Below are 13,274 nucleotides of genomic sequence, written 5' to 3' on the forward strand. Positions count from 1 at the left end.
GGCCTTTAACACCTTCAGGGAGGGGGCATCCACAACCTCCCTGGGCAACCTGTGACAGTGTCTCCCCACCCTCACTCTCAACAATTTCTTTCTCTTCTCCAGTGTCAGTCTCCTGTCTCCCACCTCAAAGCTGTTGTCCCTCATCCTGGCACTCCCAACCCTCATCGAGAGTCCCTTCCCAGTGCTCCTGGAGCCCCTTCAGGGCTTCAGGAGGCTGCTCTAAGCTCTCCCTGAAGCCTTCTCTTCTGCAGGCTGCACAGCCCCAGCCCTCCCAGCCTGTCCTCATAGAGAATGTGGTCCAGCTCTCTGAGGTGTGGAGAGATGCACAATAATGTTGATGTCATCACTCCTGAGGAGCTCAATTATTAATACAAACATTTGTTCTGAGTTGATTGCAATAAGAGTTCTTTCATTGACTCCATCCACACTCATAGAATCATAGAATCAACCAGGTTGGAAGAGACCTCCAAGATCATCCAGTCCAACCTAGCACCCAGCCCTATCCAATCAACCAGACCATGGCACTAAGTGCCTCATCCAGGCTTTTCTTGAAGACCCCCAGGGACGGTGCCTCCACCACCTCCCTGGGCAGCCCATTCCAATGGGAAATCACTCTCTCTGTGAAGAACTTCTTCCAAATATCCAGCCTAGACCTACCCTGGCACAACTTGAGACTGTGTCCCCTTGTTCTATTGCTGGTTGCCTGGGAGAAGAGGCCACCCCCCACCTGGCTACAATGCCCCTTCAGGTAGTTGTAGACAGTAATAAGATCACCCCTGAGCCTCCTCTTCTCCAGGCTAAACAGGCCCAGCTCCCTCAACCTCTCCTCATAGGATTTGTGCTCCAGGCCCCTCATTCTCCTCTTAATAAAGTTTCTCAGTCTCCAGTTATGTTCTTTGTCACAACCAAGGCAGAAAAAAGCCTGGGAGGAGAAGTATGTGTGAGCTGAGAATGTCACACAAAACACGGGTGAACTCAAGAGTACTTCACATATTTTGTATTTCTAAGTACAATGTGAAGCATCTCATGGAAAGAAACATTGAAGAATACATCTGCTCTGTCCAACCTTTCACTCTGAAAATGAAATAATGACCACAGCTCTAGCAATTGAACAAGTAGAAACAGTAATTGTCTCCTATGAGAGCTGCCAAGCCTCACTGGTCTTCAGCAAACCCCTAAACACCACAACCAAACACCACAATATCAAAACCTACAGCTTCTCCCTAAATACTTCTGCTTCCTGTCCTGCTATCCACCCATCAAAGAATTATCCACCCAGTTCACCTGAAAAGTGACAGCAATTAGTCTAAATTACACAAAGCCCTTCTGGAAAAGTATTATGCTAGGAATGAAGATGCCAATTACAAACTCGCAAGTGAGCACTTGGATGCTACAGGATGCAGAGTTCCTCTACTCAGGAGTCAACAGGGAATACAAAATGTTAATTATTCAGGGCCCATTAAAAAAAAATATTGGTTGCCACAATCACAGCATTTTACCTTTCTTTTGAGGACTCATTTCTGCACTACAAAGAAAAGCCATGCAGCTTTAGCATGTTTTAACACAGCCCATGATCATAATGTTTAATACGCTGAGTAAATCTTCATTTAGGCAATTACTAATTACACTTGTGAAACAGAAAGGGTGAAAAAGAAACACTGTCCTAGAACACAACTGAAGGCAAATGTGCTCTGGTCACTGTGTTTCAAGAAAACACTTAAAATACTAAACTTTAAGGATGGTTGATTTAGAAAAAGTACAAGCATGCCACAAAAATGTTTTCCTCTAAGATTAAGTTGTGATGCTGGTTAATTTATGTTAATGTAAACAGAATTATCTCCCTTAATCACAGAATCATAGAATCACAGAATCACAGAATCATAGAATCAACCAGGTTGGAAGAGACCTCCAAGATCATCCAATCCAACGTAGCACCCAGCCCTAGCCAGTCAACCAGACCATGGCACTAAGTGCCTCATCCAGGCTTTTCTTGAAGACCCAATAGAACTAAATACTGTCTGCTCTGCCACTAGAACCTTAGGAGTGAATTGGTAATCTGCCAGAAATGGTTTAAAATCTTCCAGAAAAGGTTTGTAATCTTACTGAAATGTTTAGAATCTTCTCAAAATGTTTAAAGTCTTCCAGAAATTTAGAATCTTCCAGAAATGGTTTAGAATCTTCCATAAATGGTTTAGAATCTTCCCAATATGTTTAAAATCTTCCAGAAATAGTTTAGAATCTTCCAGAAATTGGATTAAATCTTCCTGAAATGTTTAGAATCTTCCCGAAGTGTTTAGAATCTTCCTGAAATGTTCAAAATCTTCCAGAAATGGTTTAGAATCTTCCAGAAATGGTTTAGAATATTCCAGAAATATTTAGAATCTTCCCAATATGTTTAAAATATTCCTGAAATCATTTAGAATCTTCCAGAAATTGGATAAAATCTTCCTGAAATGTTTAGAATATTCTCAAAATGTTTAAAATCTTCCAGAAATAGTTTAGAATCTTCCTGAAATATTTAAAATATTCCAGAAATGGTTTAGAATCTTCAAGAAATTGGTTTAAAATCTTCCAGAAATGTTTAAAATCTTCCTGAAATATCTAAAATATTCCCAAAACAGTTTAAAAATCTTTGAGAAATGGTTTAAAACCTCCCAGAAACGATTTAAAGTCTTCTGGAAACAGTTTAAAACCTTCCAGAAATCACAGAATCATAGAATCAAGCAGGTTGGAAGAGACTTCCAAGATCATCCAGTCCAACCTAGCACCCAGCCCTAGCCAATCAACCAGACCATGGCACTAAGTGCCTCATCCAGGCTTTTCTTCAACACCTCCAGGGACGATGACTGTTTAGAATCTTCCAGAAATTGTTTTAAATCTTTCAGAAATGGTTTTAAATCTTCCAGGAATTGCTTAAAATCTTCCTGAAATGTTTAAAATCTTCCTGAAGGTGCTTAAAGCATGACCACTTGCACATCAAGACAGCCAGCTCTGGCAAAATCAGAGGTTTCACCTCCCCTGGGGCAAAGGCAGAGGGGCTCTGATTTGTTTTGCCTACAAAACACAGCTCACTGTGGCTCTTAAAACATTAAATCTTCAGATTTCATAGAAATATTTATTTTTTATATAAGCATGAGTTGTCCTTGTCAGTGTAACATCACAGTCAAAGATCTTTCTCTCCATTAAAACCATTCAAGTTCTTCTCTATTCCCTGGGGATAACGATTTACTACATCTTAAATGCAAACTGAAGTAAAAGCTGACTCTTATAATGTGAAATAAAAATGTCAAGTACCACACAAAAGAAATAGAAAGAAGACTGAGCAGCATGCAGCCTGCATGGGTTTGGCTCAGAAAAAAAAAGGTATAATGGACATTTAAACCTGAGCTGAAGTTGATTGATGCACTTTCATAGAATCATAGAATCAACCAGGTTGGAAGAGACCTCCAAGATCATCCAGGCCAACCTAGCACCCAGCCCTAGCCAGTCAACCAGACCATGGCACTAAGTGCCTCACCCAGGCTTTTCTTGAACACCTCCAGGGACGGTGCCTCCACCACCTCCCTGGGCAGCCCATTCCAATGCCAATCATGCTCTCTGGCAAGAACTTCCTCCTAACATTCAGCCTAGATGTCCCCTGGCACAACTTGAGACTGTGTCTCCTTGTTTTGTTGCTGGTTGCCTGGGAGAAGAGGCCATCCCCTACCTGTGGCAGAACTTCTTGGATTCTAGTTTGTGCCCATTGCCCGCTGTTGTGTCACTGAGCACTACTGACAAGAACCTGGCCACTTCTTATCGACATCCACCTGTCCTGGAAGTCCTGTGTACCCCTAAATTCCTCTCTCTCCGTGGCTTGAATGGGAGGGGGAAAGCAGCCTGGTTCCCCCCGCCTCGCCTGCCCCGCAGGCATGAAGGGGGTGAGCAAAGGGGTCCTGCCCGCATGAGGAGTGCCCTGTGCAGTGCCCGTGCTGGGATAGAGCCGGGATTGGCTGTGCGCTTTCGCACCTAAGGTGTGGTAACTCTGCCCTTTGTCTGGCAAGGGTATAAATTGGGGGGCTTCCCACCCTTGGGGGTTCCCGTCTTGGACTTGGTTACTGCCTGGACGTTCGTGCCTGCCTGAGACTCCCCCCCCCTCACTCGCCTAAGGTGAATACAGAAAGCTTCAAAGGATTGCTTCCCCATTGACACCTTTGTAAGAGCTGAATGCCTCTTAACGACTCTCCGACAGCTTCTGCAGGAGAACGAGAGAGACAAACCTCACCAGGAAGCCAGCCTGATCGTGAGTTATTTTGGCTCAACTTTATTAGTAAGAAACCTGCTATTAATTAATAGCTAAAGCCTTTTCCAACTTCTGACTTCCAAAATAGTCAGATTATTGATGGTATCCCTGTAGATGATTCTCATGCGACTGAATCTGCTAATTAAACTAAATTAATCTTTGTATAAATAGTTTTGGGCGCAGGTTTTTGGGAAAATAAAGTAACTATTTTTGTAAAAAATTCCCGACTCGGCCACACATTAATTCCTGCCTCCACAACACCACCCCTCAGGTATTTGTAAACACTCAGATCTCCTCCCAGGCTGTTCTCCTCCAGGCTAAACAGCTCAGGTCTTTCAGCTTTTTTTTTTTTTTTTATGAAGGGATGTTCCAGTCCCTTCATAACCCTCACAGCTCCTCTTGGACCCTCTGCAGCAGCTCCCTGTCCCTCTCAAACTGGGGAGCCCAGAACTGGTCACGATACTCCAGCTGTGGCCTCAGCAGGGTAGAGGGGGAGTGGAACCTGCCTTGACCTGTTCAATGCACTCTTTTTAATGCACCCCACTCCAACCTTCAACCCAACACCATCACTAAATCATGTTCCCATGTGCCATGGCCACACATTGCTGGAATACCTTCAGGCAGCCTGTGTCAATCCATGACCACTCTTGCAGCAAATAAAATGTTTGTCATGTCCAACCTAAACTACCCTGGCACAGTTTCAGGCCATTTCCCCTCCTTCTTTGACCTGATACTGGGAAGAAGAGACCAACTCCTCTTCACTGCAATATTCTTTCAAGGAGCTGTAGAGAGCAATGAGGTCTCCCTTTAGGCTTCTCTTCTCTACACTAAACACCCCCAGCTCCCTCAGCTGCTCCTCCCCAGCCCCCTTCTCCAGTTCTCCAGACCCTTACTCACCTTGGATGCCCTTCTCTGGATCTCTTGCAGCCCCTCAATGTCCTTCTGGGAGTGAGGGATGCAAAACTGAATTCAAGGTGTGCCCTCAGCAGTAGGGGATAATCATCTCCCTGGTCCTTCTGGCCAGCAGAATGAGATGCTGTCAGAGAAAGCTGGGATCAGGAACAGGGCCTGACCTTGCTGGAGAACGCTGTGATTGCTGTGTCACTTTACACCAGGGCACTGTGCTTCCCCTGTGATGGGTTGCAGTGATATACCCAGGAACATACCTGCTTTTCTCCCCACTTTGTGACCATTTCTATCCTCTTTGAGAACAAAAGTTACTAAAAAGGGGTGGAGGCTTGGCCCCTGTAAACACCAGCAGTAAATAATCACACCTTGCAATCTGCACTGTTAGCACCCCGCTCCTCATGTCTAAGCAAAGGAAAAATCAGTTCAACTACACAGCAAAATGTCATCTGGAATCAAAGTGAATAGTAAACACCTTCCCACGGTGCCTAAATTGCACTGAAACTGAAAGGAAGGGAAATAATTTTAGATTCCTTAGCAAATAAATGTGTTTGTTGAATAAGCAGACCCCATGCGCATTCATCATGGAAGGGAAAAAGAAGAAACAGGTTTTGTTCCCAGTGCTCTGCCACTTCTAAGGGATACTAAAAACATCTCAAAGACTGAAAATCCAAAAAGACCAAAAAGTATAGCAAACCTCCCAATCCCTAGTACTAGAATCTGCAAACCAATTGTAATAGTAGAATAGAATCGTAGAATCATTAAGATTGGAAAGGACCTCTAAGATCACCCAGTCCAACCATCTATACAACACCATTATAGCCACTAAACCGTGGCCCCAAGTGCCATGGCCAAGCATTTCTGGAACACCTCCAGGCATGGGGACTCCATCACCTCTCTGTGCATCCTCTTCCAATCCCTGATCACTCTCGGACCACAGAATTTGTTCCTTGTGTCAAACCTAAACCCCCCCTGACACAATTTTAGGCCGTTTCCTCTCTACCTATCACTTCATACAAGTGTCAAAGGATCAACCCCACCTGAAGTTCCTTGCACTTCTCATCTGTCTGCATGTACCTTTTGAGCATGTCTGCTGGCATAGATCAGTATTACTCAAGGATGAATTGTGCCCACGACTCACTTTTCTGTTTGGGACGTAACAACAACAACAAACAATCTAAAACAAAACAACAAAAAGCCACAGTTTTCTGGGAGTTTCATATCATTTCACACACACACACAAAATACAGTGATCCCTTCTCATTTATGTGACCTTCCATGCAGCCCACGTGGGCCTGTACTGTGCAGAAACACAGCAGTTTGGTTTTCCAGTTCTCAAATCAAATTCTGAACACATTCAACACTGAAATAATTTCCAGGCAGGGACTAAGTGGCTCTGAATTTTTACAGTTACAATACCTCACAGAAAATGGTGCAGCAGAGACAGAAAGAGCCTCAGGAAAGCAAGGTTTCCACTGTTCTTGGTTTTGTGCCAGCTTTTAACAACACACTTCTACTGCTCTTAGCCAGAAGGTTCATTTCCCACAGCTGCTCTCTTTTGCACTACAGCTTCAGTTAGATGGCAACATCTGCTCATCATAAAAACCAGTATCAATGGCAGACAGCAATCAGAAAAGGAATATTTACAGCAGAACCATTAACCTCTCCTAGAAGCAAAACTGATTTCCTGTTACAGCGAGAGCTACCCACGAGTATGACTGCAGCAAGTCAGATGGGATTGGATGCTGACGGCAAACATCATCAGATGTCAAGATAGAGTATTCTCATTGAAATTTGCCTCATTTCTCAAGCCTGATATCAATATGAGTTGATAGTCCCAATGAAACATAACTGCCCAGCTTGACATTTTGTCTCCTTTTATTTTCTAAATATTTCACAAAGTTATCAGTGGAGAAATCAGTTCATAAAGATTAAAGGAAGTGGGATGTCAGCGGAGCAACAGGTCCATAAAGATTGGAGTAAGTGTGATACCAGTGGAGAAATCAGCCCACAAAGATTGGAGCAACAGGGATTGATAGCATTTAAAAAATGTCTTCTTCAACACAAGGAGAAAGGAAGAAATATTTTGCATTTAGGAATGTTATGCCTAAAACATATGGAGGTGACAAAAATGGTAACTAGGGACACTCTGGGACATGCTGTAGTGGATGTGGTGGCTTTAGGTTGGTGGTTGGACTTGATCTTAGAGGTCTTTTCCAGCCTTCTGTGACTCCAGGTGACAGAGTGAGATACTGCTACAAGATCTTAACATTGTATGGAGTGAAATCAGACATACAATACCTCAAGACACTGCTTTAGCATTCAGCTGTTAGAACAGGACCACAGGCAGGAGAAGGCACAGAAGGAAAGCAGAGCTTGGTTACAGGAGAGATGGATTTTTGTCTTATTCATTCTTCTGCAATACATAATTCTGAAAATGCACTTTTTTTACCCCCACACACTTTAACTGTAACAGTACCTTCTAAGTGCTCAGCTAAGACCAGAATGAATCTGTTCTAGAAACTGCTCTGAATTTCTCTGTGTTGATCTGCCAACCCCAAAGCATTCCAAACCTGTAATTAAGCAAGAGTGGCAGCAATGTGATCACAGCAGTGTCATCTAATGGTACGCCCTCAGAAAACAATTCTGAACAGCAATTTTAATGTTTCTTTCGTCAATTTTACTCTTTCTTGCACAGCATCCTGAGGTCAACTAAACAGCACAAAAGACCTCTTCCCAGAGAGAGGATAAGATGTGCAATTTCTTCACTAGCTTTTTACAGTCTGTAGCAGAATAGTGAAGCCAGGCTGCAATGTGCTGCTTTCTGAAGGAAATAAATCATCTAAGAATTCAATGTTTTAATATTTCATGAGAAATATTCCCCTTTTTAAGAGAAATCTGGAAAGATCTGTGCTCACTGTTTAGTTTTAAGCTCAGTCTCCCTTCTGAATCTCCCTCTATTAATGTGGACAGGGTCACAGGAAGTTGCTCAGATACCTAAAAACATCTCTATGTTGTACTGGCCTCACACTGTGAAATGAAGTTCATGAGGGAAGATCTCCAGCTTCTGAAATTATCTTGTTTTCCCATTTAATCTGCTACCTTGGAATCCAAACACTTCTATGTATTTATTTATAGACCACATGGAACTAGAGCTGATGGCACTGTCTGTCATTTGGGAGGGCAGGGATGACTCTGGCTGGAAGGAACAAGGGGTTTGGATATCTGTTCAGATGCTGCTCAGTCTCACTTGGAAAGAAGACAAATTTCAGCTGAAGTCTTGCTGGAGAAGGCCACATGGCCCATGCTGTTCATGTGCAGAGATCTCAATATCCTCAGCTCCAGCAAGCTGGACTCTGAGTCTCCCATTTCACCTTGGTACTGCTTCACGGATCTGTGTCCTACCAGTGAAGGCAGGGAGAAAAGAATCACAGAGTGACAGAATGGTTTGGGCTGGAAGGGATCTCTAAAAGTGCCTGCCATTTTATGCACATGACTAAAGGAGAGGATATTCTGCTTCACTCAAATAGATGAAGGTTCTACCATCAACTTCAGTGGATCAAGAATAAAATAAGTAACCACAAAATCCAGGGTGGACCTAAAAGGCTCAGGAGGCCTCCTCTCTACCAAGCGCTCAGTCATATGAATAAACCTTTCTGCATTTGCTCCACGGGTCTCAAAAACAAATCTCTCATTTGGCAATTGTAACTTAGCTTTTTTTTTACATTAAAAATTCCACTACATCTTCGTAGATGTAAACTCTCTGTCTTCACCCCAGGCAAATCCTGCCTGGCCTTTTATGACAGAGTTACAGCAACAGCACATAAGGGAAGAGCAGCTGAGGGCATCCAGACTTGTGTAAAGTGTTTGACAATGTTCCTCACGACATCCTGGTCACCAAATGGAAAGGACATGGACTTGAGGGGTACCCACAGGCTGGAGAAGGAATTGGCTGCATGGCCACACTCAGCTGTGGTCAACAGCTCAATGTCCAAATGGTGACCGGTGACAAGTGCTGTGCCTCAGAGGTTAGTATTGGGACCAGTGCTGTTTAACATCTTTGTTGGTGACATGGACAGTGGCACTGAGGCACCTTCAGCAAGTCTGAAGGTGACACCAAGCTGCGTGGCCCAGCTGAAAGGCTGGAGGGAAAGGATCCATCCAGAGGCACCTGCACAGGCTGCAGAGCTGGGCCCAAGCCAACCTTATGAAGTTCAATAAGGCTAAGGGCAAAGTTCCTGGAGCTAGGTCAGAGAAATCCCAAGCACAAATCCAGGCTGGGTGAGCAGCAGCTGGAGAGCAGCCTGGAGGAGAAGGCCTTGGGAGTGTCAGCTGATGATAGCAATGGTTGCTGACAGCCCAGCAGGCAGCTTTGTTCCAGCTGCAACCATAGCAGGAAAAGCAGCAGTACAGGGAGGGGATTCTGACCCTCTGCACTGCTCTGCTGAGACCCCATCTGCAGCATTGCCTCCAGGTCTAGGGCCCACAGGAAAAGGTTATAGAACTGGAGAGGGTCCAGAGGAGACCACCAAGGTGATCAGAAGGCTGGAGAACATCCCCTGTGGGGACAAGCTGACAGAGTTGGGGCCCCATGGAGACCTTAGAGCAGCCTCCAGTGCCAGAAGAAGGCTACAGGAGAACAGGGGAGGGACTCTGGATGAGGGCTGGGAGTGCCAGGACAAGAAACAATGGCTTTGAGCTGGGAGAGAAGAGATTGAGACTGGACATGAGGAAGAAATCGTTGAGTGATGGTGGGCAGACATTGGCAAAGGTTGTCCAGGCAGGTTGTGGATGTCCTCTTACTGGATGTGTTTAAAGCCAGGCTGGATGAGGTCTTGAGCAACCTGGGCAGGTGGGAGGTGTCCCTGCCCATGGCAGGGAGTTGGAAGTGGATGACCTTTAAGGTCCCTTCTAACCCAAACCATCCTGTGATTCTATGATTCTATTCTGGCTGAAAGCACTCTGCAGCTCCAAGAAAAAAATAAAAAAAAAAGAAAAGAAAATCTTTTATTTGGATGTCTCAGCAGCAGGGTTGTGAGGAAGCTGGTGAAGTGTGTGTGAGCCTCCTGACAGCAGCATCTGAAAAATGCCTGTTCCTGCCAGGTTCTGCTGAGAGTGGCGCAGAGCCAGCTCTCACAGGCAGCTTCTGCCAGACTCTGCCATGAGGAAATTCACAGCAACTGTTGCTGTCTCCAGAGGTATCAGCAGTGAGTTTATTTTGGAATCTGTGCAAAAATTTTCACTGTAAAATGCCAAGGAATGGCTGCGAACTGTGCTCTCAATTTGCTTAATCATCCCACCATTTACTTGAGATGCTTCACCTTCCTGTGGGGATGGACTCCCTCTGCAGTCCTTAGGTGAGAGCATTCAGACACCCTCTTAGAAGGCTGCTATGCGTTTTTCTCAACTGTTTCCTTCCTCTTAGAATGGAGAAATGAGGGGAAGAGAACCCAAGGGTCCCAGTGTGGTAGAAGAAACATAGACAGGTCAGATGCTTATTAAAATACCAGGGAGAAGAAGAGATCAGTAGGGTGCAAATGCTGCACTGACTTTCTTTTTATGCAAACGAGTGGGCTGCTCCCTCCAAAGTTTTTAAGGGGACAGTGGGGTACCACCAACAGGTAAGGACCTCCTGGAGTAATGAAGAATTTCTGGCTATGACAGAAGGAAAGCTACATTAGAAGGGAAACACTCCATGCAGACCTCAGCACTGGTGAGGACGCATTAAGTGATGGGTTCAGTTTTGGGGGCCTCTCTCCCAGAAGGACAGTGCAGGTCTGCAGCACGTCCAGAGTAGGGCAACAAAGCTGGAGAAGGGTCTGGAGAAGGGGGCTGGGGAGGAGCAGCTGAGGGAGCTGGGGGTGTTTAGTGTGGAGAAGAGGAGGCTGAGGGGAGACTTCATTGCTCCCTACAGCTCCCTGAAAGGTGGTTGGATCCAGGCAGGGGTTGGGCTCTTCTCACATGCAACAAGTGACAGGACAAGACAAAACAGCCTCAAGTTGTGCCAGGGGAGGTTCAGGTTGGGTATGAGGAATATTTTTTCTCAGAAGGGATTCTCAGGCTGCCCAGGGAGGTGGTGTTTAAAAAACTCCTAGATGTGGTGCTGAAGGACACAATTTAGTGCCAGTAGCTTAGCAGTAGTGGTGGGATTGCGAGCTCTAGGGAAGAGGTTGGACTTGATGATCTCAAATGTCTCCTTCAGACTCAACAGTCCTCAACAGTTCTGTGATTCTATGGTTCTAACTTGAGCTGTTTGCTGTATGGTGAGGTGCAGGCATGGTGAATGCCTGCACTTGGCAGAATGAACAGGCACTGTGTCAAGCCAAGAGCTGAAGAGTCAAAACTCATCCTTCAGTGGACTTTGGCACCTTCAGGAGAAGAGAAAATGGCCTCAAGTTTTGCCAGGGGAGGTTTAAATTGGATAATAGGAAACCTTTACTCACAGAAAGAATGGTTAAGACCTGGCTTAGGCTGCCCAGGGCAGTGGTGAAGTCTCCATCCTTAGAAGGCTTTCAAAGTTGTGTAGATGTGGTGCTGAGGAACATGGTTTAGGGGTAAACTGGCAGTGCTGGATTAACTGTTGGACTTGACAATCCTAAAGGTCTTTTCCAATCAAAACATTTCTATGCTTCTCCAAAAAGACCTGTCCAGATGAACACAACTGCCATGGCATATTAGAAGAGTGTGAAGCTGGTTTCTCACTGCTCCTTTCTGCTCTTTCCTTCTTGGTTTTCTACATAACAGATGGACAAATCTTCTCTATCACCATCAGGTATGAATCACTGCTGTCAGGACCCTGCATGAGACCTGGCTACCTTTCATGAGATCTGACTGTCACCACTGGCCTCCAGAGCTGCTAGGCAGCAGGAAATCAGGCTGCAAGGAGAATAGGAACTACCACAATACTGCAGAGAGCAAAATCATGGCAGCACAGCTTGGCCAGAGGAGGAAGGAAGCACAGAAGTATTTTCCCACTCCACATCTTACACTGGACAACTACAGTTGTTGACAGTGACAATGAAATCTGCATCTCCTTTAACCAAAGCTAACCACTCTGCAGAAAAAAGACTCAACACTCCAGTAGGCTCTTCTCAAAACAGAAGCATCTTTACTCAATCACAGGCAAAAAGCACAAACTGCCTAAGGAGCAGGGAACTTTAAATAAAACAGCCTCTAAATCACAGAATGGGCTGGGTTGGAAAGGACCTGAAAGATCATCCAGTTCCAACCCCCTGCCATAGGCAGGGACACCTCCCACTAGACCAACTTGCTCAAGGTTTGTGCCCCTCAACTTGCCTTTGAAAACTCTGAGGCTTGGGGTGTCTATAACTCTGGGCAACTTGTTCCAGTGCCTCACTACCCTCACTGTCCGGCATTTCTTCCTAATATCTCATCCAAATCCACCTTGTTACCTGTTTGAAGCCATCACCAACTGTCCTGCCACCCCAAGCCTTTGTCAGAAGTCCCTCCACAGCTCTCCGGGAGCCCCTTCAGGTACTGGAAGGCTGCTCTGAGGTCTCCTTGGAGCCCTCTTCTTCAGTCTGCACAACCCCAAGTCTCTCAGCCTGGCTTCACAGCAGGGGTGCTCCAGCCCTCTGATCATCTTTGTGGCCTCCTGTGGATGCATTCTAGTAGTTTCATGTCCTTGTGTTGGTACTCCAGAGCTGGCCCCAGCCCTGCAGGGGTGTCTCAGCAGAGCTCAGCAGAGGAGTGGAATCCCCCCCATGTGCCTACTGCCCACACTGCTGGGGATCAGCCATGGGCAAGGCTGCCTCTGGGATGGCAGTACTCAGTGCCAGCTAAAGTCCTTCTCCTCAGGGCTGCTTTCTACTCATTCTTTGCCCAGGCTGGATTTGTGCTTGGGATTACCTCAGTGTTTGACAATGAGTTGCCTCAGCTGCTCCCCTTGGCCCTGCTGTGGTGAAGAAAAGTACAATTAGATGGCAGAAGAATTAACCAGTATTAGCTAAATCTTACTTCCATTCCTGTGTGGTGTTAGCTGGCTGTAGCTCATTTTTCTGCCTGGTTTAGAGTCAGAGAATTTCTGACCTCTGGATAGTTTTAAGCAGAGTTTAACCAAGACACACAC

General features: G+C 45.4%; 1 protein-coding gene across 6 annotated transcripts in view; it reads right to left on the reverse strand.

Annotated features, from left to right (window-relative positions):
* The window catches only part of MCTP1 (multiple C2 and transmembrane domain containing 1), a 411,441-nt gene that overhangs the window by 246,685 nt on the left and 151,482 nt on the right, over positions 1-13,274 (reverse strand). The gene's annotated exons all lie outside the window — the stretch shown is intronic.

This window comes from Pogoniulus pusillus, chromosome Z (genome assembly GCF_015220805.1).
Source record: "Pogoniulus pusillus isolate bPogPus1 chromosome Z, bPogPus1.pri, whole genome shotgun sequence".
NCBI classification, from domain to species: Eukaryota; Metazoa; Chordata; class Aves; order Piciformes; family Lybiidae; genus Pogoniulus; species Pogoniulus pusillus.